Raw genomic sequence first — 24,635 nt, forward strand, 5'->3', positions numbered from 1 at the left:
AGAAGATGATGTAAAAATAGTGTGCAGAAAGCTCTCCATTAATTCAGCAAACATTTATTGGGAGCCACTAGACGTTCAATACTTCATTAGGCTCTGGATTACAATGTAAATAAATTACACCAGTGCCCACAAGAAGCTCTCAGTCTAATAAAGGAGTTAAATATGTTCACAAGAACAGTTGATTGCCTTAATGACTATAACAAATATAAACTTCAGGTAATATGAGAACACAAACATGCAAAAAAATACAAGAATGTTAGAAGGTTGTGAAATTAGGTTCTTACAAATAAACACTGGGAACTACTGATGAAATTATTAGATCACCTGAAGATCATCTTTGTGTGGTTTCCTTTGTATATAGCTACTTTCAAGTTTAGTTCCAATTAAGACAACATCCCTTTGCTCTTCTTCATTGTGGAGGGTTCAGAGTGGAGGTAAAACACTCAGAAAGTTGTTTAGATATCAGGGTGATCTGAAAGGTTGGTAATGCTTTGGGGGCAGGTTCTTATGCGTCCTGTAGTAAATGCTATATATGATGCTCTGGTCCATTTCACGAAGAGTGAAGAATGGGTCCTTCTTCCTGCCCAAGGCAAGCAATGGTCAGTGGTGAATGCAATGTGCCAGGCCAGTGTCCAGCTTTCTGTAATGACTTTTCTATCAGAAAACTGCAAAATACATGTTTCCCTAAAAGCCACTTGGTGAGTGCCTGATTCTTTTCTGGGATAGTCAGACCTTGAATTGACTCAGATTAGAATAGTAAAAGCCAGTGATGATTTTCTTAAATATAACAACGCTGGCACTTATTTCCTTTTTTCATAACAATAGTAACAGACACAGTATAATACTTATTATCTTTGTTTGCATTCATCCTTTTGAAGAATTTCATTCAAATACAAAAACATCTCATCTGAGCAGCAAACTCTGAAAAGTAGCTGCCTTAATGTATTTTTAAACCCGGGGAGAGTTACTGAAAAAGAAGGTAAGGTGAATGGGGGCACATGGGCAGAACAGGGTAAACTTTACAAACAGCCAAAGCACACTATAAATGTCACTTTTTGCCAGTAGGAAGATAATTTTATTTTTAAAAATTACTTGATTAATAGAGAATGTAATTCAAAAGAACTGGCAAAGAATTTTACTTCCAGTGTTCTAAATGTAATATTCAAATTTGCATTTTGAGTCTAATTGACTTCTAAATTAAATAAGAGAGTGCATATCTTTTTCTTTTTCTTTTTTTTTTTTTTTTAAAGATTTTATTTTCTCCTTTTTCTCCCCAAAGCCCCCCCGGTACATAGTTGTGTATTCTTCGTTGTGGGTTCTTCTAGTTGTGGCATGTGGGACGCTGCCTCAGCGTGGTCTGATGAGCAGTGCCATGTCTGCGCCCAGGATTCAAACCAACGAAACACTGGGCGCCTGCAGCCGAGTGCGCGAACTTAACCACTCGGCCACGGGGCCAGCCCCCATATCTTTTTCTTTTAACCATTAAAAACCTCTATTGACTGTTAAAACATTTTGACTGTAATAAAATGTCACATGCATATTCATTCTTTCATCAATTTCTTAATTAACTTATTCGTAAATACATATTAAGGGACTATTAGGTACCAGCCATTTTTTTTAAGTGAGTGAAGATTACTAGAATAGGAAAGAATCAGTGCCCAACCTTAAGATGTTTATAGCATGGTGAGAAAGAAAAATACAGATGTAGACAGCAGCTAATACAGGGGGAAGTGACATCACAAGTTCACACTGTTACTAATAGAGACATCTTATCTGAAGGTAGATCGGGCAGATATTTATATTCACTTCTATAGATCCGATATTAGTTGATTCCGATTTGTGACAGACTTGTTCCTAGACTTCAATTATGAATGTCTTCCTGGTATTTTCAAACCAGTTATTGGGTTCTACATGTGGAAAATGCTTGGTTAAATCTGTCACCATTTCCAAACAGCAAATAAAACGCCTTGTGGAAAAGGCAAGCTGAATTTGCTATTGATTTTTCTAACCCAAACATTTGGGGGAACTTCAATGTCCATCACAGAATTCCATTTAAATCACGCCCTTGATTATATCTCACAAAGAACACCAGATAGAGAGGCCAGTCACAGACTCATCTGGGTGGACTATGATTAGACTCAGCAACTAGAGAGGTACTTAGTGCAATTACCTTCTGATTAATTAGGGACCACAGTTTGAAACAAAGTTATTTCCAAGATATGAATCTTTTAGTGGTAAATGCATCATATTGACTAGAATGAGTTACGGGACATATCTTAGAAGGATGAGACAACTATAACTCATGGGTGAATCATGTGCAGAATTTAGGAAAAATGAGATCAAACTGTAATTTACCATCTCTTTCAGGACAGTTTTTTTTTTTTTGGAAGGTCTCCAAGTCATGTATCTTGGAAGGCTCTGGCTTGATTAAGAATTGAATTTGATGAAAGATCAGAGTGAGAAAACACTCTTTCTGCTGGTGAAGGATGTTTTCATTCTGCTGCAAACTCATGACAAAAATAAACATTATTTTTGAAATAAAAATTACTATAAGTTAACTTAGACATTGTACTATAATAACTGTACTCCCTTGGCTTATATAAGATCAGATTTGCCAAGTGAATTTGCACCAACCATGTCCAGGAGATGCTTAGGAATAGAGTAAGAGACTTTCTATTAGGTACAGCATTGAGAATTACTGGAAGTTGGGACTGGGGCTAGGAAATTCTTTGATGCCTCTTGCAGTGTTTCAGATTTGCTAGCAAGCAGCTATAAAAACCTATGCACAATGATTTTAATTTTAGTTATTGCATATCCATAACAATATGCATCATTTTCAATATCTACAGTCTAACTCCCAGTAACTAAAATAACATACTCATTGGGACCTTAATTATTGCATATGGTTTGTTTTTTGTAATACTCGTGATTCTGTTTATTATACTTTCTTACTTGCATCGCAGAAGTAGGAAAATTATGTGGCAGGGAAGAATAATGTTGAAATCCAAGACCTTAGGACCACTTAAGTCATGGACTGATGGGAACAAACTTGTTCAGAGGCATATAACATTGTGAGGAGTTAGTTTTTAACTTTCTTTAAGGCTTTTTAGATTAGAGGTCTAGACAGACATGGCATATATGTGATGTTGATTATGGTTTAATCCAAGTAGGATATACTGGAGGAAATTTACTGAGCTTTAGAGCCAAGCTAAATTCCAGTAACATGGAATCATGAAAAGGTATTTAAACGCTTAAAACTTTTCCATCAGAATTAGTTTTCAACCTACTTTGAATTTCTCAGATAAATACCATCATTTTTATGAAATCATATTTTTGAGTCACATTTCAACACCATTTGCAATATTTCCAGTGCTGGAGATAGAATTTTTGTTTTCCTTCCTGATAATTTGCATCATATTTGCCAGCCCACAACATTTTTACTAAACATTCTAGAACTTGCTGTTCTTTTCGACCATCCCATAACAGCATTTCAGCTAAGTAAAGACAAAGAGGAAAGTAGGCTTTGATTTCCAGTCATCAAAATTGATGAAGAATTATGTTACTTAGTCTTGATATAATTGAGAAGAAAAGGCATATGTTCATTTATACATGCCAGCTCTGTGAGATACAAATGCTCTGGGAAAACAAAGATGAATAAGAACTGGTCCCTGCCTTAGTGGACTCACATTCTAGTGAGAGAAGCAGTTGTGGTAGAAGTATTTTCAAGGGGTCAAGAAGGACAAATAAGAGTTAGTCAGGTATCCGTGGCAGAGGATGACCGACATTGTGCAACAGCAATGAGGACAAATAAGATGCATGCTTAGGGAGTGTGAGCCTCAAGAGATAAGAAGAGGTTTGATCACGGAGAACTTTCTATGATACATCAAGACATAAGGGCTTTATCCTTAAGGTTCAGGAATGACATGTTGAGATTTGCTTTTAGCCATAGCTTTGAAAGGGTGGAGGATAAAACTGAAGACAAAATAACAAAGCGAATTCCTCCTCTTTTTGAGGCTCAGCTGTGACTCCACCTCCTTCCTGAAGCTTCCCTGAAGCCTCCAGGCCACCACTTTTTCTTCCTCTAAATCTCTGTGGTTCTTGTCATCTACCCAGGTACCTGCCTGGCACTTATGGTGCCGCCTTTCTCCTTTTCTGATAATGCTACGTATCTGCTCTGCTTGTCATTGGCAACATAAACTCCCTGAGGGTAAAGTTAATATTTAAGACTAGAGATTGTCTTAAATCTGTGTGGAAGTGAAAGCAGACAGAAACGGAGACTGTTTCACATGGCCCAGTGCCCCTGCAGAAAAGACTCTCAGCTAATATTTCCTAATGATTGTGCTAATGGTGTAGCCTAACAGTCATTTGCTTGGGCTTAATAATTAGGCTGCATCTTGAACATGTAAAGCGTAGCTGGCGTATAGAATTTGACAACCAGGAGTCTGAAAGTGAGGTTACCTTCTGAAAGGTAATTCTCCAGTAAAAGGAACTCTCTCTAGGAGTTGCATTCAAGTTACAGTGTCTCTCTGGTTAACAGCCAGACAGGGAGGGAGGGAGAATAGTGTCCAGACTTTGCTTGAATGAAAAACAAAATTATAATCTTATTGATGATAATAACATATCTAGAGAAGGATATGTTACTGGAGATAATGGTCTCTTTTGATTGAAACAGAGAGAAGTCTAAAGAAAAACATGTTAGCATGTTCACATGTTGGGGAGGAGAAAAGAGAGGGGAGAGTATATGTGTATGGGTGTGGGGAAGAGGTGGGAGGAGGAGGATGAGGAAGAGGAAGAGAAAAAAGAAGGAAGGAGAAGAAAGAAGAAGGAGGAAGAGGAGGAGAAGGGGGAGAAGGGAAAAAGAGAGGAAGAGAGGAGAAGGAGAAAAGAGAATGAGAATGTGTCTGGCCATGGCCTTCATTCTCAACACTAGAGTTGTAATCTGTGGGAAAAGAGCTCAAAACCATTCACCTTCCTCTGATTACCAAGAATCCTCTAATTATTCAGGAAAGGAGTAGCCCATGTGGCAGGCAAACATAAGCTCGCTCTTTTTTTTATTTTTCTTATTTTTTTGTTGGTGAGGAAGATTGGCCCTGAGCTAACCTCTGTTAATAATCTTCCTCTTTTTTTCCTTTTTTTCTCTTTTCTCTCAAAGCATGTAGTTGTATATCCTGGTTGTAAGTCATTCTAGTTCTATGTTGGATGTCTCCACAGCATGGCTTGATGAGCAGTGTGCAGGTCTGTGCCCAGGATCTGAACCATCAAACCCTGGGCTGCTGAAGCAGAGTGCACAAACTTAACCACTGGGCCATGGGGCTGGCCCCCAGCTCTTTCTTTTTGAGCCAGTCCTTATCATAAATTAACACACCAGCAGAAAGTATCTGGCTACAAAACACTTTGTACACAGAATGTATACCTCCAGACCAGTGTTCCAGAGAACACATGTTGGAAAACAATCTGTTAAATTACTCTAGTGTTCTCTGTTAGGGGAAAGAATATTCTATATAGGCGAAAAACTATTATTCAAGTGATTTTCAATTTAGTCATGTATATAGATATACAACAATTTATGAGCATATAAATTTATATATAACATTTATACCAAATGTTATATATGAAGTTTGTACATAAATTTTCTTCTCTTTGTTGAAAAGGAGAAACCAGTTTGTTATTGACATTATCATCAGCAAACATCTGCTCAGAATCAGGGCCCATCATAACACTAGTAGTAATGAACAGGATCTCCATAAAAAGAAACACTCTGGCGTGTACCTCTTCACCTACTTTCAAATTCATGGAAAAGCAACATACGCATACGTGCAACAAGAAGGAAATTATACAATATTATAAAAATTTATTATACAATAGAGCAAATTTGCACACATGTATAACGGCATAGAGATTGGATTGTCAGTTCTAAGAACTGAAAAATAGCGTAATAATATAATGGAAAACTTACAAGTTTTATAAAGAGGAGATCTTAGGAGAGAAACTCACCCTGACATATATTCACTGTGTGAGCCTGAAAAAATTATTAACCTTTCTAAGTCTCAGTTTCTTCACCTTGAATAAAGATTGTTTGTCTCCAGCAGTATCTTAATTTCATGCTAAATGTTATCCTCAGAATGAATAAATCCCTTCTAATGAAATGTTCCCTTTGCTTGTACCCTTCAGTCCAAAACCTCTTGCACATGTTTTGATTAAACTGTTAACCCCCAGTGTGACTCTGCTTGGCTTTGCTTTACCTCCACTTTACCCCCACAGTCCATCGCTTCAGTGCTACTTCCCTAACCACAGCGCAGCCCTGAATTCCTTTTCTTTCCATCATCAGCTTCCTCTGCCCCTCACTGAGGGCACCGGCGGAGGGAAGTGAGCTGCTTTCCAGTCCTGGCTCATTGCATTTTCCCTCAGTCCAATCCTGGAAGGCCCTTTGCCAAAGCCTAGAATCCTTTTATTCACTTCTGGTGGATTCATTTTCCCCTCCCACTGCAGTTTTCCGGTCTACACTGTCTTCCCTCATTTCTCAGCTAATGATCTAGATTCTGTCTTTTACTGGAAAGACTGGGGCCACCCCAAACTAAGAGTCTACAAAGTACTGGCCAGAGATTCACAGGATTGTTTTGACTTATCCCCCTTCCTTTCCTAGTATGGTTTTAGATGGCATGTGGTGAGATTAATCATGCCAGTTAATTTTTAAGGTATTATTTTACCATGCTGAATGTAGTTTTAATTTTAAACTTTCATTCCGAAATTAATAACAGTCTTTCTTATAAAATACATGTAACAAAAAAAAGGTCAAAGGTATAATTATACATATTGCTTGATTACTGTCAGGGACTTCTAAAGATAGTCTCCATGAGTGTATATTAAAGTAGTATTTCCAAATTAGAGAATTACGTCAACAGAGGATGACCTGTGTGCTACTCTAAGATATATGTTAATGTTTCATTTAGTAGTTGTCTATGTGTTTTATTGATTCTAAACACTATAATTTGGTATGAACAACCATTCTGGTGATCTTTGGTTATAAAGCAAATGATATTTACCTCCATATCAAGGCACCCAGCAATATGATTATAATATAACCAATAATAGATTGTTAAACAGGGCATTCTTGGGGCCGGCCTGGTGGCATAGTGGTTAAGTTCATATGCTCCACTCCGGTGGCCCAGGGTTCACTGGTTCGGATCCTGGGTGTGGACCTACACAGCGCTCGTCAAGCAATGTCCTGGCAGCATTCCACATACAAAATAGAGGAAGACTGGCACAGAGGTTAGCTCAGTGACAGTCTTCCTCACTACAAAAAAGATTAAAACCTGCACATTATCTCAAAATCTCGACACTAACCATAACTCATAGACGCGTCATTCTCCTAAGAAGGAAGTTGCTGTAAATAGGTTAGACCAAGATCTCTTTAAAGAGCCTGAAGAAGAGAAATGCTTATGTAACAAAATAACAATAAACTACCACAACTACTGAGTGCTTATGAGGTGCCAGGCATTCTGCTAAGTACTCACATCTTATTTGCTTCTGGGAATCAAGAGTAAAATATTCTGACATTTGGCTGAAACAAATGGACTCCTAGGTAGAATTGCTACATACAGACTGTAAATAATAATAATAATATAATTAAAGCCTTATTTATAATGTGTTAGCTATTCTGCTGAGTGTTTCCTATCTATGATCGCACTTAATCATCTGTGATTGCACTTAATCCTCGCAATTGCACCATGGGACCACTACTAATATCTTCACATTACCAATTGGGAATCGAAGCTCTGAGATGATAAAAAACTTGCCCAACACAGATGTTAGCTCGGGGCCAGACTTCCTCAGCAAAAAGAGGAGGATTGGCAGCAGAAGTTAGCTCAGGGCTAATCTTCCTCAAAAGAAAACAAAATAACCTGCCCAATATCACATAGTTTGTAAGTGTCAGAGTTGGGACTCAAACCCAGGCCTTACTTAAAGCCAATACCTATAAATGTGGTAGTATATTTATAACCACAATTTGCTATAACCTGCCTCCTCTAAATAGTAGCTTGCTAGGATTGCAGCATTCCAGTGACTTCTGCCCAGAGAAGTCCACACCAAACAGCATGGAAAAAGCCAGACCCTTACTTCTCTCTCCTAAGCATTTGAGATCTATAAAAAATAAAAATTCAATACTTGTAACAGCTTGTGAAAGAGAACCATGCTTTATTTATAAAGGCAATGAGATATTTAATAAATGTTTTCCTTTCTTTGTTTTTCTTGCTCCTTTATTTTAGATCAAGCCTCCATACCTCTCTTTCATGGGTACTATTATATACCACTGTGTGATCTTAAAATATCTGTTACTTAATAAGAGCAGTATTGAAATGAGAGGATAAGACATCCGTGGTTTAACAAGGGACAACAGGATCCAAATACCAATTGTCCCACTAACAAGAGAGAGAGATGTTTCCTACTTTTGAAAATACAAAAGTGGCAATTTTGATCTTAAGCGCAGGCTTCGTTCGATATTCATTCATTCATTCACTCATCAGATATGTTTATTGACTATATACCTGGCTTTGGAATTAAGGTCTTAGAGAAGAAAGACGAAGACCCCGGTCTCGAGAATCTTATATCTTAGTGAATCGTAAGTACGTTTCCTTAACTATGGATATTTAGAAAGAAATTCTTGGATTTTTCCCTGACTGTAAGAGAACCTCTCTGAAAATAGATGATTCAATCATACAAAATGTCCTGAGTTTGGTGTACTACTCGGGAGCCTTATGACAATGGTAATTTTTAATAAAATAATTGGCGTGAAAGCGATGCTGTGAGTTAGGAGTTTTCTGTAGCTGAGGTGTTAACGCGCCCTGGTTCATTAGAGGATTGTGTCAGAGAAGGTTGGGCTGAAGTTCAGGTTCATTCATTTTGTCTTCTTCAGGCTCCCTTCCCTAGTCATTTTCCATAGCTTTAAAGTGTCCCCTATTATTTTGACCAAATGTGCATCGTGATGGAAAGGACGTGATACTTTCAGCGGAATTACTTAATTAGGTTTAAGCAAGCAGGATGTGCCAAGTAGGGTAGGTTTGCTTTCTAGCCATAAAAATGTGCCTGTGATGCAAGCTGCGTCCTGAGGAGTGAAACACAGTGATTGATGTGATGATAAAATGATGAAGGGAAGGATAAAGCCTGAGAGATAAAAGTCTCAAAAGGGAAATAAAGTAAGCTAGCAGCTGCCCCCATCTTAATTGAAGCATAAATTTTAGGAACGGGATCTGAGGTTTAATTTCAAGCACATATTGGGAGAGAGTTGTGTGTGTGTATATGTGTGTGTGTGTGTATGCCTGTGTACCTCTGTGTGTGATGGAAAGCGAGTTAAATTCTTTCCATCCTTTGTATGAAGAATTTTCAAACCATTTCTAAAAAAGGAAAAAGTTTCAAATATAGAAGTTTATTGATTATCACTGAGACACATTCATTTAACCAACATTTAACAGAGACTAACAGAATCAATGATGGGCAGCAGCTGTTCTAGACGCTGGTGATGCAACAGACTAGAAACCATACAACAGTTCTGCACTCACGGAACTGCATTTTTAGTTTATCTTTTCTCTGCACATACCTTCCTTGTCCCCATCCCCACCTTATGCCAGAATCATTTTCTTACAGTATAGATTAGATTACATCACACTCATTCTTCTAACCACCATAGCTGTGCATGCAAAACCCTCCAGTCCAGCCCCTGCCTCTATGCCCATCCTCTTCTTTCATTCCTCCCTACACTCCAGTGTCAAGCTTTCCATTTTCCAAGCATAACATTTATTTCTACACCATGATGATTTTCCAGACTATGCCCTGAGTCTAGAATGTCTTCACGCCCATTTCCCATCAATGAAAATTCTCCCCACTTTTCAGCTGTGCAGCTGAAATGCCTCTTAAGCCTCAAAGATCTTCTAATACCCCTATCAGCTTTAACAGTCCTACATCCTAGTTTCTGGAGAGTTTTGTTTCAAACATATCATTCACGTTTTTCGTTCATTTGTCCTGGCCTGAGCTATGCACACGTCTGCTCTACTTTGTGAATATGAACTACGTGAGGACAGGGCAGGCAGGGTTGCTAATTTGTTTCTGGCCACATACTGCTTTACATGTAGCCGACATCCAAAAAATATTTGGAAAGAGCAAATAAACATGTAGCCAAAAAGTATTTAAGATCATAGGAGACTTTTCATGATGGAATCAGGTACTTCACTAAGTTCTCAAGATTTTATTTTCTGAAGACCTCAGAATAAGAACAGTTGCACAGGGGAGAATGTCCATCGCTCTCTGCAGAGAGTAAGGGACACACTGCACACACAGGTCCTGCTTAAACGTTTTTCATGAATCACCCTGGAGACTGCATATCCCTTTACATGGAGCACGCTATCATCAGAAGGGTTTGCAAAATCTCACCTTTTATATGCTGTCTTTATAGCTTCACACTCCTTCTATGGACAAGCATACAGTAATGTAATCCTGAGCTAGGCAACCCTTTACTTCAAAAGTGCTTTAAGAAAGAGAAATTGCTTTTAAGCTAAGGAACAGTGCAAATTTTTACGGCTTTGTTATAAACTTCTGAGAAACAGAATTGGGAAGCCTTGACACTCTTTTAACTTTATGGAGAAGTTAACATGCACCACTATAAAAACGCAACTGCCAGTCTTACAACAAAGAACAAAAATGAATTTAGAACTAATATAAACTATAGAACTGTAATGTATAAATTTTCTGTTCATTTGTAAAGAGTTAACCTTTAACTGGGAAAATGAATGAATTCACTGTCAAATCTTTTCTATCCAGAGGGTCCTGCTAAATTGTATGTTTTTATACAGAACGGTGGAATGCACTGTCTCTGCAGATCCTAATCAACAGGATTCATTTCCAAAGACTGTGTAAAAAGACAAGAACCTATGTTTTTTTATAATACTTGGATCAAAAGTACTTGTTGTACATTTTTTCCGTGTTGGTGACTTACACAGTCCAGAAAGATAAGGTATTCTAAAGAATAAAAATATTTATCTCACCAATAGAGGAGAGCTCTTCCTTTGGGATAAGATAAATAACTGCTAATAATTGCACTGTCACATGATTATTTACCTTCAAAAGAGATTTGATTTTAGCCCTCCTCTTTTTGTCTTCCTTCTTCTTTCTAAGTCTGATGTTCTAACAGGCAACTCTATTTTGTTGAAAATATTGAAATAAACATAATCAGGATGAAGTCTGTTTTGGATTCAGAGATTAAGACTTAAAAGCTTAAGAATATGGAAGTTTATCATGAAGAATTCTTGCTATAATTATTTGCTAGATACTAATGCTACGAAGCATGGAACTAGGCTGAGCCTTATTCCACAAATGCATCCTGCATTTTGATGTTTCTTTTATTTACAGACTGGCAAAATTCTTCCAAATGCGGGTAACCCACCTTGCCACTTAACAGGACAAACAATTTTCCACTAACTCAGTTCATCAATTAAGGATTTCTACCATTATTTGGTGATCTATACTATTTCAAACAAATTTGAAATTTGTGACAATTTGTGTTTTGTACTCTCATGATATTATCTTTTTTCCTTTCTTTTCTTTTTTTTTTTTTTTTTGAGGAAGATTAGCCCTGAGCTAACTGCTGCCAATCCTCCTTTTTTTGCTGAGGAAGGCTGGTCCTGAGCTAATTTCCAACCCTTCTTCCTCTACTTTTTTTTATATGTGGGACACCTACCACAGCATGGCTTTCCAAGCAGTGCCATGTCCGCACCCAAGATCCGAACCAGCAAACCCTGGGCCGCGAAAGCAGAATGTGCAAACTTAACCGCTGTGCCACTGGGCCGGCCCCTCATGATATTATCTTATAGACGAATAAGTCATTAGAGGATTGGGAAGGGAAATTTATTAAACTTTAGAGAATCAGTTATTTTCAAGCTTTTTAGAAGTTCTCATTTTTATATCCAAATCATTATCTTAAGATATAATTTATTGACTGAGTTCCATTTACTTTATTTTCAGAAAGTAAAAAAACCCAGATTTGTAAAAAACCTAGAGTGACAAGTGACTTAAATTAATTCCCCTCCATTGTTTTCTTGATTAATAAATTTTACTCCTACTTTCTGTGTTTATAGTTGAACTTAAAGAAAATCTTGTTTTGGGATGTATAAAATGTGAAGACATTGTAAAAGCTTTGATAATCTTAAAGTCAGAGAAGAAGAATATCTTGTGATTTCCCCAAGTAATTGTTGATAACAAATTTAAATTATGTTAGAGAGGAGAAAGCAAGTTAAAGAGAAAGAAGATCCGCCCAAACTGTGGGTAATAGTTGAGAATTGTTTCCCGAATACAACAGACAAAAGTAGGAAAAAAAAGTAATTGAGTAAGAGTATAATATTTTAAATTCTAGGAGCCACAATGATAATAGAGTATGTCATTATATCACCATTTTAAATAACACTTAGATGAGCACAATTTAGAATGATAAATACTTTCAAAGAAATAAAAGGCAGAATAATAGTATAATTTTCTAAATTGGAGTAACCTTGAAGCACACAGTATTTGTAAAAGCATATGCTATGAACTGATCCAGTTCTATATTGCATAAAATATAAATGCTTAAAGGCAACACTTTGCCTACTGTGCCTTCAAAAGTACAACTGTTTATTCCATTATAGTTCAGAGTAGTTACTTAAGGAGCAAATCTCCTTAGCTTGCAATGGCTACTGCATTAAACCAGCATCCACAGTATTCTTGTGTCTTCTTCATGTGTATCTTAAAATAACTCCTCTTTCCTCTTGAGAGAAAAAGGGACTCAATTATTACTATACACGGTCTCCTGAATCCAAGGGAGCACAATTCTTCAACAACCTGTTCAGTGAACTTTGAAAACAAATAGAAAAGCTATACATTATTCAATACATCTTGGCAGCACACTAATGCCCGTAGACCAAGTGATAAATGATCAGGTGTCTCTTTAAAATCTTACCTGGTTTACTCTTTTTAAAAATCTGACCCTTGCTGTCTACCATGCAAAGCTCTTGGCCACTGGGTGAAATCCAAACTGGGTAGCTGATCATGATAATTCCAACATGTCATGGGCAGCAGCATCTCTCAGAGTCCCACAAGCCAGTTGCTTGAAATGAACCTGCAATGAACAAGATATTTCTTCATTTTAATTGAAAAATAGTGAACCATGTCCTAGGTCCAGGAGGCGCCACTACATAATCAATAAAGGAATCATAAAGGAGTGTGCGAGGGGCTGTAAATGCCTCTCAAGATGCTGATAGACATTAAAGCCAGAAGACTGAGTTTATGTGCTACAGAAGATGATTTTGCAGAATGAATGCTCCTCTTCACGTTATTATTGATCTATTTAAGCTGTCCGTATAAATAAACATTATTGATATTAAAACTCACAAATTTTATAGTGTGTACCCCTTCTTCTTCATGCTGGTGTCCACTTGGAGTACTAAGAGTATTTTTCTGACTCTACCCATAATACTCTCAAGGTAACTGGGCAAAACCCATCAGCAGCTAGAGGAAAACCCACATGATGTTCTAGATCAAGGACAGTTTCCTTTGTGAGTTCTGACACCTCACTGCCAACATTCCCAGTATAGAAATTGCATCATCTCTGTAGGACAGTGTTTGAGAAATACCCTTGAGGGGCTTATGTGAGGTGCTGCCAATTCCAAAGCACTTGCCATTATCCGTTATCCATACATCCACTATCCATATCAGGATACAAACTGTAATACAGTAACCAATTGCACTAATACTTGCCACACAAATAACCCTGTTCAAGAGAAATTTAGAAAGATATGAATGAAGAGATTTGCGGATTGGTCTTCCCAGGGTAGCCTTCAATAACTACTAGATATTTTTTAGCTGCAACAACCATATTGAGTTATGCATATACAAAAACAAATTTATTGTTATTATTTTCTAAGTAGTGCAACAGAAATGGCTGAGAGGTTATTCTAAATCTGTGGGGGGACTCATGTGAGTGATTACGTGATGCAGATTCATGGACACAGGTGCAAAAACTGATTTTAACAAGTCACAAAATGATATATCCTCATGCACCTGTCATTAGAGCTTCAAGTAGTCCCAGAAGTCAATGTGGAGACTTTGTTAAAAGACACAGTAATGAGATATCCTATTGTGCTATTTCAGCAAGAAGGGTAAGATGGCAAGGGGGTGAAGTCGAGTACATACCCAAGACTAAAATGCAACACTTCAAAATAAGTCCTGAAAAAAAGAGACATATATACCTGGACCCAAATGACCATTCTGTGATACAAAACAGGAGTGTTATGGTGCTATCAGGTGCTATCACTGATACACATAAATACACACACACACAAATACCCAAGCACACACAAATGGCTGCAATTTTCCAATCTATTGGTCCAAGCTCTGATATTCATTAAGCTTAAACCCTTAGTCAATTTCTGGATGCAAAATGTTTCTATTCATGCCAAAAATTATTTTACCTCTTTTCTTCTTTGAAGATACTCTGAAAATTATCAAATCAATTCTATTAGAAAACAAATCTATTTTCACAAGTGGTAATCTTTTTCAGTCTCTCAGCAGCCATGCAAAATATTGGGAGAAGTCATATACCAGTGGAACAAATGACAGAGAAGTGTTTATAAACATAATTTCCAAGCTCCCCAACTTGTTTTTAAGTGAAGACTTTTTGGAAGCTACTTGCTTTGGAAGCACCCATCTGTGCCCTAGTGTGACTTCTCATACTTTAAAAGAATGAAAGCAAGGAAATCAGCATAAACACTCGTGTTCTATGGCTTTATTTCCTTATACAGAAACAACGCTATCGATCCCTTCTTTGTAGGGATAGGTTTTGCGTATTTTCTTTTTTCAGTACTGATGGTTTTCCACTGATCATTGATCACTGATTTATCTATTAACCCACTTATTCATTCCACAAATTTTAACTGAGCACCTCAGTTGTGCCAGGTATGGAATTAGGTGCTCACATACCTAACGTGAGAAAATGAAAACACACATTCTCCCCATAAAAAAAGATTACCATCTATTCTATTCTGATCTGTTGAAATATATTTGTAAACAAGAAAGGTAGCAACATTAGACCACATCAAAATAATTGGCCTTATTTTATATCCCACTCACTATGTGACCAGAGTGTGACATTTTATGAAGTTTGTCAATGAGTACAGCACTATAGGCCAAGGGCAAAGCTGCAATATAAAGTGACTGATTCACACAGTTGACTTATGTAAAGATTTTCCTAGCTGTGATGGTTTTGTGTCGTTATTAAGTCTTTCTCCATAAGCCCATTAACTGATTGAGTCAAACCGATTCCAAAAGTCCAAACACTTGGGTTCTAATAGTACATTAATATTTCTGGAGGCCAACATAGAGTCGGGGCCACCGGAATGTGTGCATTAGGCATCACAATACAACCCCCTGTGGTTTACATCACAAGTTAACAGATTTTTTTTGTGCCAGAGGGGCGAACACAATTGTCTTATACAACAAGTTGCTTCACGCAATGTTTGTATTATCATTCCATTTGTTTTCTCAAAGAAGATACATAAAATTAAATGAATGTATTCTTCTCAAAGAGATATCCATGAGATGTTCATAGGAAGTACTAATTCCATGACATGGCTTTGAAACGTTATTCTAATACCAATTTCCAGAATGAAAAAAAAATGCTTAAAATAAAATTTTCCTTTCTCTTTCTTCAAACATGCTATTGAATAGGAACATGAAAACAAAAGGTAAAGATAATGCTTTTAAAAATATTCTTAGAAATTAAGTGATTTTTACCAAAATCAATATGGTTTCCAAATGATTTAATTTTCTTCTATTTTCTCATCTTCTTTGTTTTTAATCTCTGCTTATTGCTGAGATGACTAGTCTGAAAACAAGCTTTTTAAAAATAAAGATAGTCTTATTTTTGAGAAACTTGTATTCTTTTAAAAATGAATTTTAAATGAATGCATTTTATTGTATATAAATTATACCTCACTAATGTTGATTTAAACTTTTTTGAAATGAACTTTTGACAATGTTCAGTAGGTTCTAGACAGAGCACGGTAAACAGAACCTACTGATAAAATACTGTTGCACATGAATTTAAAACAAGCAAGACCACAATAAAATTACAAAAAAGTAGAAGAAATTCCAACATTCACAAACCCTGTTTTCTTGTTCCTTTGTCCGGCCTTAAGTGCTCTGTAATTGAATTTTGGTCTTCTTTGTCTTTCTTTATCACACCACTACAACAACTCTTTTAGTTTATCATATTGCTCTGAAGAAAGCTTTCCAAAGGATCCCCCTCGGCACTTAGGCACTCATTTTATAGACTATTGATTTGTACTTGTTGATATGCTGCTCTTTAAACTTTATCTCAGGGATGTGCTTTGTCTTCCCCATGGAGCCAGGTTGCATAGCCCTCTGGGTAGTCAACAGAACTAGATGAGTGCTTAGCATTCTGTGAGCTCAGTGCATTTGTTAAATGACTGCTAGGTGCATTTTGCAAGCTTTGTATCTAAGTCACTCATCTCCTTTTCTTTTTCTTTCTTTTTTTTTTTTTTGGTGAAGATTGGCCCTGAGCTAACATCTGTTGCCAATTTTCCTCTTTTGGCTTGAGGAAGGTTGTTGTTGAGCTAACATTTGTGCCAATCTTCCTCTATTTTATGTGGGATGCTGCCAGAGCATGGCTCGACAAGTGGTGCTAGGTCCATGCTCAAGATCCGAACCTGTGAACCTCGGGCTCCGAAGTGGAGTATGCAAACTTAGCAACTACACCACCAGGCCAGCCTGTAAGTCATGCATTTTCCAGTACAAACATCAAGAATATAAATGTCAAGAATGTATAAATAGGGAAGTTTTCACTGATCAAAGTTATGAGACTTTCTGCTTTAGAAATTTCACATTTGTTCCCTTTTATCAATGGTGACACTGGAAAAGGGAGGGTGCCACCATTTTTTAGTCATGAAATTAATCCACCTAATTTTTTTTTCTTCATTTAGTCAGACATAAAAGTCACAGATTATTTCCCAGCAGGGAGGGGTCATCAACAAGAATTGATATTGCTTATGTGTGCCAGTTGCTATCTGTTTTATATGTACTTTCTTTTTTAATTTTCTCTAAATTAGGTAGCGGTAGATACACGAGCTATGTTTCCCTACTCTTTAGATTTTTACGTTTGTTTGAAAAGTTTCCTTCGAAAAATAATCTTCCCTTATGACAAACCAATTTCACATTTTGAGTTCACACAAATGACCTACATTATGACTTTTTAAATATTTTTTTCTATCTTTCTATCTGATGTTGGTTCCTGCATAAGAGGAGAAATGCAATTTCTATATAACGGATATCAAAGCAAGATTTCTTCTCTGTGAAATTCTGAGTCTTATCTGCATTTGTCATTCTGCACAAAAGATCTGTATCCTCGTTACCAGCAGCTGAGGACTTCTGCCATACAGCAGCGTCTAATGTTTTTCTCACAGGGAGAGATCAGTCACTGCATTTCTGATCTTATCCAATGGACATGGCATTTCTTTGTTTCAGGTGCGAACTTTACTGGGGTGTCCATTCAGATCCCCAGAGCTGTGTGAAGCAGGTACATTTGTGGTTGGATCTGATGCACTTTAAGGACTCTTCAAACTCAGACATAACAATTGTGACTCACAAATCTGTTAACTCCAGACTGTCTAATCCCTTCTGGACTTCAGACCTTTTCTTCCAACCACCTGTGCTTCACACTCCCCGCCATCAGCAGGTACTTCAACCTCAGGCAATTCACAATTAAACTAAATAACTCCCTTCACAAAACCTCTCATTCTTTTTACCCTCTCTTAGATCAATGAATGGTGTCACCATCCAACAGGTGTAGAAACCAACTAAACCAATAAGAATAAAAACAAAACAACAACAACAAAACACACAAACAATTATCTTTTCTTCCTCATGTCCATAGCCAATCAGCACCAGGTTGCATCTACTCGACCTTTTAAATATCTTCTGAATCCCTCTCGTCCCTTTGACTGTGAAAACAACCTCCAAAGTGCTTTCCCAGCCTCTAGTCCAGGCTCCTCTAACCAATGCTTTCTGAAATATAAACCTGACAGCCATCACCAGTAGGATACAATTAAAATGCCTTGACTACGACATAGTGCCCTTTAATTTATGAAATCTGTCTACTTTTGTGGCTCTTCATTTACCATGCCACAGTAATTTCCCAAACAGGACATGATGGCTTTTGCTCATCAGCCTTTGATGTGCTGACTCCTCTGACTGTGATGGCTTTCCTCGCTTTGTTTAGGTGGCAAACTAGTCTTGGCTCCATGGTTACATCTTTGGTTAAAGGTAAGGATTCCTGAAGTACATTGTCATACTCACGTACCAGGTCGAATCTGAATTATTTGTAAAAGTGTCTATCTCCCCCCACTAGACTGTAAGCCTCCCTGATGTCAAGGATTTTGAGTAATGTTCATCTTAGAAAGGTCACTAAGATTGGCAGTATTAGGGAAGTAATAAACATACAATAATTGCTGAGTGGGAGGAATAAAGAGAGCTATCATGTGGAGGAGGAGATGGAGAGAAAGGGGGGTGAGAAAAAGGAGAGGTAATCCCATAATTGAAAGTAAAAAAACAGAGGCTGGCTCCGTGGCCGAGTGGTTAAGTTCGTGCACTCCGCTGCAGCAGCCCAGTGTTGGGATCCTGGGCGTGGACATGGCACCGCTCGTCAGGCCATGTTGAGGTGGCGTCCCACATCCCACAGCCAGCGGGACCTGCAACTAAGATATACAGCTGTGTGCAGGCGGGGTTTGAGGAGATAAAGCAGACAAAAAAAAAAAAAAAAAAAAAAGACTGGCAACAGTTGTTAGCCCAGGTGCCAATCTTTAAAAAAAATAAAGGAAGATTGGCAACAGTTGTTAGCTCAGGTGCCAATCTTTAAAAAAAAATTTTTTTTAATTTTAAAACATAAAAAAACAGATAGGAAATAACTATTGCAGGAAGTGACTACTATAGACAGAAGAAAAGTGTCCCAAAACTGATTAGGGGCAGAACTTGCTTAGGCAGTATAATTCATATCCAAAATTTTAGCAAATCAAAACCAATAATATGTAAAAAAGGTAATACTTATGCGAATGAGGATATGAAGCAACAGAAACTCTCATTAATTGGTGGGAATGCAAAATGGTACAGCCACTTTGGAAGGTAGCTTGGGAGTTTCTTAAATACCGAACGTGTGGGGCCAGCCCGGTTGTGTAGTGGTTGAATTCGCACACTCTGCTTCAGCAGCCTGGGGTTCACTGGTTCGGGTCCCAGGCATGGACCTACACACTGCTCATTGTCAAGCTATCCTGTGGCGGCATCCCACATGCAAAACAGAGGAAGATTGGCACAGATGTTAGCTCAGTGACAATCTTCCTCAAGCGAAAAGAGGAAGATTGGCAACAGATATTAGCTCAGAATCAAACTTCCTCACCAAAAAAAAACAAAAAAAGAAAAACAAAAAGAACCTAAACACCCCCTTCATATGAACCAGAACCAGTAGTTGTGCTCTTTGTTATTTACTCAAATGTAGTGAAAACTTACATCCCCATAAAAACTTACAAGTGGATATATATGTATAGCAGCTTTATTCGTATTTGCCAAAATATAGAAGCAACAAAGATGTTCTTCATTAGGTGAATAGATAAACTGTGACACAGCCAGATAATGGAATATGATTCAGCACTAAAAAGAAATAACTATCAAGCCATGAAAAACATGGACGAAACTTAAATGAATATTACTAAGTGAGAGAAGCCAATATGAAAAGGCTGCCTGCTGTATTATTCCAAGTGTATACCATTCTGGAAAAGGTGAAATTATAAAGACAGTAAAAAGATCAGTGGTTGCCAGGTATTGGGGAAAGGGAGGAATGAATAGGCAGAGGGCAAAGGACTTTTAGGGAAGTGAAACTATGCTGTATGATAACGATAATGATGGAAACATGTCATCACACATTTGTCCAAACCCATAGAAGTACAACACCAAGAGTTAGACCTAATATAAACTATGGACTTCAGGTGATTATAATATGTCAATGTAGGTTCATCAATTATAATAAATGAATCACATTGGTGGGGAATGTTGATAATGGGGGAGGCTACATATGTGTAGAGGTTGGGGGTCTATGGAGAGTCTCTGTACCTTCTGCTCAGTTTTGCTGTGAACTTTAAAGTACTCTAAAAAATGAAGTATTACAAGAAATATAATACATCATGACCAAGTAGAGTTTATTCCTGAAATTCTATACACAAACAACAAAATACCTGAAAAAGAAATAAAGAAAATAATCCCATTCACAATTGTATCAAAAACAATAATACTCAGGAATAAATTTAAGCAAGGTGGTGAAAGATCTGTACAGTGAAAACTTTAAGACTTTGATCAAAGGAGTTGAAGAAGATACAAATAAATGGATAGATATCCAAGTTTCTGAATCAAAACAATTAATATTGTTAAAATGTCCATACTATCCAAAGCCATCTATAGATTCAATGCAATCTCTATCAAAATTCCAATGAGATTTTTCACAGAAATAGAAAAAAACAACGCTAAAATTTGTATGGAGCCACAGAAAATCAAAATAGCCAAAGGCAAATATATAATAATGGAATATTATTCAATCATGAGAAAGAAGGAAATCCTTCCATTTGTGACACCCTGGACAGACCTTGAGGGCATTATGCTAAGTTAAATAAGTCAAACAGAGAAAGATAAATACTGTCTGATGTAATTTGTATTTGGAATCTAAAAAAGCTGAACTCAGAAACAGAGAGTAGAATAGTGGTTAACAGAAACTGGGAGTTGAAGGAAATGGGGAGATATTGGTCAAAGGGTATAAACTTCCATTTAGAAGATGGATGAGTTCTGGGGATCTAATGCACAGAATTGTGATTATACTTAACAATACTGTAAATACACTTGAAAGTTGCTAAGAGTAGATCTTAGATGTTTTCATCACAAAAAAGGAATGGTGATCATGTGATGTGATGGAGGTGTTAGCTAACGCTATGGTGGTAAGCACTTTGCAATATATAAATGTATCAAATCAACATGTTGTACTCCTTAAACCTACACAATGTTGTATGTCAATTATATATCAACAAAGCTGGAAAAAATTGATTTATCATTTGGAATGCAATTAATGTAACCATAATAACCATACTAACAAACTAAAAAAGAAAAAGCATATGATCATCTCAGTAGACACAGAAAAAGCATTTGACAAAAATCCAACATTCGCTGCTGATTAAAAAAAAAAGAAAAAACAACTTTGAGCAAACTGGAACTAGAAGGTAAGTTTGTCAACAGATACAGGACACTACAAAAACCTACAGCTAACATACTTAATGATGAAAGACTTCTTTCCACCTAAGATCAGGTAAATGCAAGGATCTTAGTTCCCACTGCTTCTATTCAACATTGTAGTGCAAGTTCTAGCCAGTTCATAAGGCAAGAAATAAAAAGTGTCCAAAGCGGAAAGAAAGAAGTAAAATTGTCTTTATTTGCAAATAATATGATTGTCTATGTGGAAAATCCACTGGAATCCATGCAGAAAGTACTAAAACTGATTAATGTGTGAATTTAACAAGATTGCATGATATAAGAACCACATATAAGCATTAATTGTAATTCTATAGTCTGGCAGCAAAACACTAGGCATTGAAATTTACAAAAAACCCTCAATACCATTTACAATAGTATAAAATTACGTGATATACATGGGGACAAATCTTGCACAAAAGATGTGCAACACCTGTACACTGAAGACTACAAAACATTCAGGAGGGAAGTTAAAGAAGACTTAAATAAATGTAGAGACATACTGTCTCTCATGGGTAGGAAAACTCACTATTGTTAAAATATCAATTTCCCCCAGATTAATCTATACATTTAATATAATCACAACTTCAGAAGGATTTACTTTCATAGAAATTACAAACTGATTCTAAAGTTAATATGCAAATGCAAATAACCTAGAATAGCCCTCCCAAAAAACTTTGAAAATTAAGAAGTAAGTTGGAGGATTAATGATATCTTATTTCAAGACTTACTAAAAAGCTATATTTATCAAGTGTGGTTTGGTGTCAAGACAGACAACGAGATCAACAGAACAAATATAGAGTCCAAGAAACAGATCTACATGTAGACAGATAATTGATTTTCAACAAAGGTACAAAGGCAATTCAGTGAAGAAAGAATAGTCTTTTCAATAATTGTTTCTGGAACAATTGGATATCTATATACAAAAAAGAAAAAGAAGGACAATAATTTTAACCCTTACCTCACACCATATAATATAGAAAAATTCACTCAAGGATCATAAACCTAAAACTAGGAAGTTTCTTGAAGAAAACATAAGAGAAAATCTTTATGTCTTTGGGCTAGGTGAAGATTTCCATAATACTATACCAAAAACATGATCCATAAAAAATAGATAAATTAGATTTAATCAAAATTTAAAACTTTTTGCTTTGTGAATGACGCTGTCAAGAGAATGAAAAAACAAGCTATAAAGTGGAGGAAATATTTTCAAATTATATAAAGAACTTGTATCTAGAATATATAAAGAACTCTCAAAACTTAATCATAAGAAAACAAACAACTGAACTGAAAAAAAGAAATGAGCCAAAGGTTTGAATCAACACCCACCAAAGACTTTAATTGACACTCACCAAAGAAGCTATATGGATGGCAAACAAGCTCATGAAATGATGCTTAGCATTGTTAGTCCTTAGGAAAAGGTAAATAAAACCTTGAGATACCACTATACACCTATTGGATTAGCTATAATTAAAAAGCCTAGCTATCTATTCCAAGTGTTGGCAAGTGTAGGCAGGAACTCAAACTCTTACCCAATACTGCTGAAAATGTAAAATAGTACAACTATTTTGTTCTTTTTCTTTTTTTACAACTTTATTGAGGTGTAATTGACAAATAAAATTGTAAGATATTTAAAGTGCACAACATGATGATTTGATATACGTAAACACTGTGAAAGGACTGAGTTAATTAACCTCACATATTTCACCACACAACCTCACCAAGTTAATTAACCTCACATATTTACTTCTTTGGGGGGAGGATATTTAAGTTCTACTCTCTTTGGAAAGGTCAATTATGCAATACAGTGTTATCAACTATAATCATCATGTTATATATTAGATCCTCAGATCTAATTTATCTTACAACTGAAAGTTTGTACCCTTTTACTAACCTCTTTCTATTTCCCCCATTCTCTATCCCCTGCCAAATTGTGGAAAGTAGCTTGAAGTTTCTTAAAAAGTTAAACATACACCAACCATATGATCTAGTCATTCAAGTTCTAAGTATTTATTCACGAGAAATAAAACATGTCCATGCGAAGAGTTGTACACAGCTGTTAAGAGCAACTTTTTTGGTATTAGCCAACAGCTGGAAACTACTTAAATGTCCATCAACAAATGGCTGAATAAAGAGTGTCATAACCATATAATAGAATTCTACTCTGCAATAAAAAGGAATGAACTATTGTTACACATAACATGTTGATGAATCACAAACAATTATGTTGAAAGAAGCCAGACTCCTCTACCTCCCCAAAATGTACAAACTCTTTGAATCCATTTATATAAAATTCTAGAAAATAAAAATTCAAACTAATTATAGTTAAAGCAGTTCAGTATTTGCCTTATATGGGAACAGAAAGTAAGAAGGAGAAATTAAAAAGACATACAAGAAAACTTTTGAAGATAACAGATATGTTTGTTACCCTGACTGGTGATAGTTTCATGAGTGTATATATGTGTTAAAATATACAAAAAAATGTACACATTAAACATGCACAGTTTATTATATCTAAACTATATTTCAATAACACTGATTGAAAAAACAGATGGAATGGAAGGATAAAATTTCATCTGACAGTCTCTTTGTAGATAAATCTCTTCTATCTGTAGTAATTAATAAAGAAAAATTGTCCAAAATCTGTTTAGGGACAGAACTTTCTTTGGCAGAGAAATTCTCATCCTTCTTCTAGCAAGAAATTTACAATCCTGATAAATTGCTTAAGCAATTTCTAATAAACTTTAACAATAGTAAGTCATCTTCTGAAATTAAGTAACCACTCATTGGTTATTAGTCAGGTGTCTAATGTTCTTTAGATAGATATTCTTTTTTCTTGTATCCAGATAGCAATGATTATCTAATCATTTTACTATAAAAGGATCTTTACTGAGAAGGAGTATTTTTCAATTGGCTGGCTTAGCCCTCTCCCCTCGCAGATTTTGAAATAAAACTGTTACATAGGCTCTTGACAAATTTGCCTAAATTTTTCATTATTAAACTGTGAATCATATAAATAAAGATGAAAAGGAGGAAAGGAGATGGGGAGTGAGAGGGAGAGAGGGTGATCCAAGGGAATGGGGAAATGATTAGTGGAAATTGAATGACAGATTTTGAGGAGCAAAACAAAAAACTTTAAAATTTAAAAAATTAAAGTGGATGATTATGAATTAGATTTTGAAATTAATGATAAACTTGCAGAGTACCTGAATAAGAGGATTACTATAGGGATAAACGTATTAACATGCATAGAGTACTATATAGTA

General features: G+C 36.3%; 1 protein-coding gene across 4 annotated transcripts in view; it reads right to left on the bottom strand.

The window, feature by feature from the left end:
• Window positions 1–24,635, bottom strand: part of LINGO2 (leucine rich repeat and Ig domain containing 2) — a 1,114,992-nt gene that overhangs the window by 282,558 nt on the left and 807,799 nt on the right. For all 4 annotated transcript variants that reach the window (XM_044756857.2, XM_070495517.1, XM_044756855.2 and 1 more), the window contains one exon: window positions 12,977–13,135. The gene's annotated coding sequence lies outside the window, so the exon portion shown is untranslated. The remainder of the gene's footprint in view (window positions 1–12,976; window positions 13,136–24,635) is intronic.

The sequence above is a fragment of the Equus asinus genome, chromosome 23 (genome assembly GCF_041296235.1).
Source record: "Equus asinus isolate D_3611 breed Donkey chromosome 23, EquAss-T2T_v2, whole genome shotgun sequence".
Classification (NCBI taxonomy): Eukaryota; Metazoa; Chordata; class Mammalia; order Perissodactyla; family Equidae; genus Equus; species Equus asinus.